This window comes from Micromys minutus, assembly GCF_963924665.1.
Source record: "Micromys minutus genome assembly, chromosome: 9".
NCBI classification, from domain to species: Eukaryota; Metazoa; Chordata; class Mammalia; order Rodentia; family Muridae; genus Micromys; species Micromys minutus.
In genome coordinates, this window is record NC_137978.1 from 59089083 (window position 1) to 59095011 (window position 5929).

Sequence of the window (5929 nt, forward strand, 5' to 3'; positions counted from 1 at the left end):
TAATGTTGATATCTTTGATCCACTTGTACTTGAGCTTTGTACAAGGAGATAAGGAAGGGTCTATTTTAATTATTCTGCATGTCGAGTGTCAGTTGGACCAACACCATTTGTTCAAGAAGCTGTCCTTTTCCCATTGAATGTTTACAGCTCCTTAGTCAAAAATCAAGTGACCATATATGTGAGTGCTCATTTCTGGATCTTCAATTCTATTCCATTGATCCATGTGCCTATCTCTGTACCAGTACCATGCAGTTTTTATCACAATTTCCTTGTAATATAGCTTGAAGTCAGGGATAGTGATTTGCGCAGATGTTTTCTTGATGTTGAAGATAGATTTCGCTATTCTAGGTCTTTTTTTATTCCAGATGAAATTGCACATTGCTATTTCCAACTCTATGAAGAATTGCATTGAAATTTTGATGGGGATTGCATTGAATCTGTAGATTGCTTTTGGTAAGATGGCCATTTTTACAGTGTTGATCCTTCCAATCCATGAGCACGGGAGATCTTTCTATTTTCTGAGATCTTCCTCGATTTCCTTCTTTAGAGGTTTAAAGTTCTTATCATACAGGTCCTTCGTTTGCTTAGTTAGAGTCACATCAAGATATTTTAGCGAGGAGAATCTCAGCGATCCTCAGTTGCTGCCGCATCCTCTGTCCGTCGTCATGGCTGCCTACAAGCTGGTGCTGATCAGGCATGGCGAGAGCTCCTGGAACCTGGAGAACTGCTTCAGCGGCTGGTAGGACGCCAACTTGAGCCCGGCGGGCCATGAGGAGGCGAAGCGCGGCGGGCAGGCATTGCGAGATGCTGGCTATGAGTTTGACATCTGTTTCACCTCTGTTCAAAAGAGAGCAATCCGAACCCTCTGGACAGTTCTGGATGCCATTGACCAGATGTGGTTGCCAGTGGTCAGGATGTGGCGCTTCAATGAGCGACACTATGGGGGTCTAACAGGTCTCAACAAAGCAGAAACTGCTGCTAAGCATGGTGAGCCACAGGTAAAGATCTGGAGACGATCTTACGATGTCCCGCCACCTCCAATGGAACCTGATCATCCCTTCTACAGCAACATCAGCAAGGATCGCAGGTACGCAGACCTTACTGAGGATCAGCTGCCCTCCTGTGAGAGCCTGAAGGACACTATTGCCAGAGCACTGCCCTTCTGGAATGAAGAAATTGTCCCCCAGATCAAAGAGGGGAAAAGGCTCTTGATTGCTGCCCATGGCAACAGCCTTCGGGGCATCGTCAAGCATCTGGAGGGTCTTTCCGAAGAGGCTATTATGGAGCTGAACATGCCAACAGGCATTCCCATTGTCTATGAATTGGACAAGAACTTGAAGCCCATCAAGCCCATGCAGTTCCTGGGAGATGAGGAGACCGTGCGTAAATCCATGGAAGCTGTGGCTGCTCAGGGCAAAGTGAAGAAGTGAAGGCAAGGAGGCAGACTCCTACCCGACACCCTCCCTGCCTGTTCCTGCCTCCTGCACCCTCCCCAGCACCTGCCACACTGACGACATCTTTAGGATCTTAAGTTTAAATTGCAGCTGCAGATGGGGACCTGTGGCTCCCATTTTCATTTTAGTATTTTATCTCTTGCACCCACTTCGTTCATAGAATCTAGTCAGAATAACACCTCTGGGGTGCAGGTTCTTGGTCCACATCCAGGGTCGGCTCCCTGTACCAGGAGAGTTGAGAGATAGCAATTATAGTTTTTCTTAGTTCTTTGTTTACTAAGGGTCTGCTTAGGAGGAAGTCAGGGAGGAACTGCACTGTGGTATGACCAATGAGAAGCTGCAGTCCAGTTTTGTCCCTGGAACCTGTTCTTCATTCTTCCCACAATTAGGTAACTGGGGGCGTAGTCATTCCAGTGGAGAGTGAAAGTAACCTCATGGTGATTTGAAAGACCCCACTTTCTCTCTGACCCTAAAAGAGCTGCTGGCCCTAGAAAGTTGGGATCAATCTTGTCAAGTCTGTATTACATTTACTTTTATATAAGAAAAGTATATATGCATATATCAGCACACAAAAGCAACTCTTGAGGTTGCTAGTGGCAGTTGAAACAGTCCTGTGTGGTCACCAGAAAATAAGCCATTCCTCATATCAAATGGGAGGAACTCCTTGTACCTCTTGCTGTGTTTGGATCCCTTTGCCTTGTTTTGTAGAGGTGAAGAGCCCCTTGATCACGTCCAAGTTTTTGTCTTTCACTGTCTGAATCATGTTCCAGCTGCTTGACCCTACTGTGTGGGTTCAGAACTCATTTGGGCATAACAACTAAATCTCTTTCCAGATCACTATAATAAAGGAGTGATGTGCAATAAAAAAAAGATATTTTATATTGTTTGTGAATATTGTGAAGGGTATCTTTTCCCTTATTTCTTTTCCACATGCATGTCCTTTGAGTATAGGAAGGCTACTAATTTGGTTGAGTTAATTTTATATCTAGCCACTTTGCTGAACTGGTTTATGAGCTGTATAAGTTCTCTGGTTGAATATTTGGGGTAACTTACGTACACTATCATGTCATCTGCAAACAGTGATCTTCTTACTTTTTCCTCTCCAATTTGTTCCCCTTTAATTTTGTTTTGCTCTCTAATTGCTCTGGCCAGGACTTCCAGTATTATGTTGAATAGATAGAGGCAGAGTGGGCAGCCTTGTCTAGTCCCTGATTTTAGTGGGATTACATCAAATTTCCGCCAATAAGTTTGATGTTGCCTGTTGGTTTGCTGTATATTGCTTTTACTATGTTTAGGTATGGGCCGTGGATTCCTGTTCTTTCCAAGACTTTTAATATGAAGATGTGTTGAATTTTGTCAAATGCTTTCTCAGCATCTAGTGAGATGACCATGTGTTTTTTTTGTATTTAAGTTTGTTTACATGGTGGATTACATAGATGGATTTCCATACATCAAACCATCCCTGCATCCCAGGGATTCTTTTGATCATAGTGAATGATCGTTTTGATTTGTTTTTGGTCAGTTTGCAAGGGTTTTACTGAGTATTTTTGTATCAAGGTGTATAATTGAGATTGGTCTGAAGTTCTCTTTCCTTGTAGGGTCTTTGTGTGGTTTAGGAATGAGGGTTATTGTAGCCTCAAAAAATGAGTTAGGTAGTGTTCCATCTGACTCTATTTTGTGGAGTAGTTTGGAGAGTATTGGTATTAGGTTGTCAATAAATGTCCAATAGAGTTCTGCACTGAACCCATCTGGAGCTGTCCTTTTTATGGTCGGTAGGCATTTGATGACTGCTTCTATTTCTTTAGGTGTTATGGGATTATTTAGATGGTTTACCTGCTGTGGTTTAAATTTAGAATCTGGTATCTGTCCATGAATTCATCCATTTCATCCATATTTTCCAGCTTTGTTGAGTATAGGCTTTTGTAGTAGTATCTGGTGGTTTGTTGAATTTCTTCAGTTTCAGTTGTTATGTCTCCAATTTGATTTCTGAGTTAGTTAATTTGGATACTCCTTCTGCCCTCTAGCTAGTCTGGCTAAGGGTTTATCAATCTTGTTTATTTTTTCAAAGAACCAGCTCTTGGTTTTGTTGGTTCATTTAACAGTTCTTTTTGTTTCTATTTGGTCAATTTCTGCTCTGAGTTTGATTACTTTTTGCAGTCTTCTCTTGGGTGTATGTGCTTTCTTTTGTTCTAGAGCTTTCAATTGTACTGTCAAGTTTCTAGTGTATGCTTTCTCCAGTGTCTTTTTGGAAGCATTCAGAGCTATGAGTTTTGCTCTCTGTCCTGCTTTCATTGCATCCCATAGGTTTGGGTATGTTGTGTTTTTATTTTCATTAAATTCTAAAAAATCCTTAGTTTCTTTCTATATTTCTTCATTGACCATGCTATTGTTGAATAGATCATTGTTTCATTTCCATATGTATATGGGATTTTTGTTGTCTTTGTTGTTATAAAAGACCATCTTAGATCATGGTGATCTGATAGGATTCATGTGAATATTCTTGTCTTCTTATATCAATTGAGGCTTGTTCTGTGACTGATTATATGGTCAATTTTTCAGAAGGTGCAGTGAGGTGCTGAGAAGATGGTGTATTCTTCTGTTTTAGGATGATATATTCTGTATGTGTCTACTAATTCCAATTGGTTCATAACCTCTGCTATTTTCACTGAGTCCTTGTTCAGTTTCTATTTCCATGATCTGTCCATTGATGCAAGTGGGGAGTTGAGGTCTCCCACTATTTTTGTGTGGGGTGCAACGTATTTTTTGAGCTTTAGTACGGTTTCATTTAAATATGGGTGCTCTTGTATTTGGAGCATATATGTTAAGGATTGAGAGTTCCTCCTGACAAATTTTTCCCTGTAACGAGTAAAAAGTGTCCTTCATTATCTTTTTTGATAACTTTTGGTTGAAAATCTACTTTATTCGATATTAGAATGGCCACTCCATCTTGCAACTTGGGGCCATTTGCTTGGAAGGTTTTTTTCCCAACCTTTTCCTCTGAGAAAGTGTCTGTCTTTGTCTCTGAGATGAGTTTCCTGTATGTATTAAAATGCTGGATTCCATTTATGTATCCAGTCTGATAGCCTATATCTTTTTATTGGTGAATTGAGTCCATTTATGTTAACAGATATTAAGAAATAGTGGCTGCTCTTTTCTGCTATTTTTGCTTTTAGAGGTAGAATTGAGCCTGTGAGTCTTTCTTCCTTTGGTTTTCTTGCTTAGGTATTTTCTTGTTTTTACTAGGATGTAGTTTCCTTCCTTGTATTGCGTTTTTCACATATAATTTGTTGTAGTGCTGGGTTTGTGGTCAGATATTGTATGAATTTAGTTTTGTTTTGGAATATCTTGGTCTTTCCATCTATGGTAGTTGAGAGTATTGCTGGGTAGCAGCTTGTGCTTACACTTGTGTTCTCTTAGAATCAGCATGATGTCTGTCCAGGATCTTCTAGCTTTCGTAGCCTCTGTTCAGAATTTGTTGTGATTCTGATTGGTCTGCCTTTCCTTCTTACTGCTTTTAGTATTCTTTCTTTGCTTTGGCACGTGGCGTTTTGACTATTATGTGTCGGGAAGAATTTCTTTACTGGTCCACTCGATTTGGAGTTCTGGAGGCTTCTTTTATGCTCATGGTAATCTCATTCTTAAGGGTAGGGAAGTTTTCTTCTATGATTTTGTTGAAGATATTTACTGTGCCTCTTAGTTTATATTCTTTGCCTTCTTCTATTCCAACTATCTTGAGGTTTGGTCTCCTATTGTGTCCTAGATCTCCTGGATATTTTGGTTTAGGAGGTTTTTGGCTTTTGCATATTCTCTGACTATTTAGTCTATGTTTTCAATGTTGTCTTTGTTCTCCGAGATTCTCTCTTCCATCTCTTGTAGTTGTTGGAGATGCGTGCATCTCTGACTCCTAATTTTCTTTTTAGGTTTTCCACAACCAGGTTTGTCTGTTTTACTGTTTTCTTTATTGTTTCCATTTCCATTTTAAATTCATTCTTCAATTCTTTCATCTCTCTGGTTCTGTTTTTCTCTAGTTCTTTGATTCTTTTTTTGAGTGTTTTTCTTGTTTTCTCTTTAAAAGCTTCTATTTTTTTTATGTTTTTTCTCCTGTTCTTGTTTAAGGATCTCTATCATCATCTTGAGGTATGATTTTGGGTCTGAGTCTCCTTTTTCTGGAGTGTTTGGCATTCCGGTGTTTTCTGCGATGGGAGAGTTGGGTCCTGGTGTTGCCAGGTTGTCTTGGTTTCCCATGTCCTTTTGCTTTCCTCTTGCCATCTTGTTGTCAGTGATTGGTTCCCGTCTCTCCTGTGTATCTTGCCTGCCTCCCTGGTCTCCGCTGTTCCTGGTGGCAGATGGCATGAGGGCCTGTTCTGCACACATGGGTCAACTGGGTAGAAACCAAGTCCCTACAGCAGAGTTCCTGCACCCCTGAACCAGTGGGTGGTGAGGGAGCTTTCAGAGAGCTCTACCCAGACGCTTCT

The 5929-nt window shown here is 40.7% G+C and overlaps 1 pseudogene across 1 annotated transcript; it reads left to right on the top strand.

The window, feature by feature from the left end:
• The first annotated feature begins 665 nt into the window (after window positions 1-665).
• Window positions 666-1430, top strand: LOC308424613 (phosphoglycerate mutase 1-like; annotated as a pseudogene). The gene has a single exon. The product of its transcript is annotated as a phosphoglycerate mutase 1-like (transcript).
• Window positions 1431-5929: the final 4499 nt, after the last annotated feature.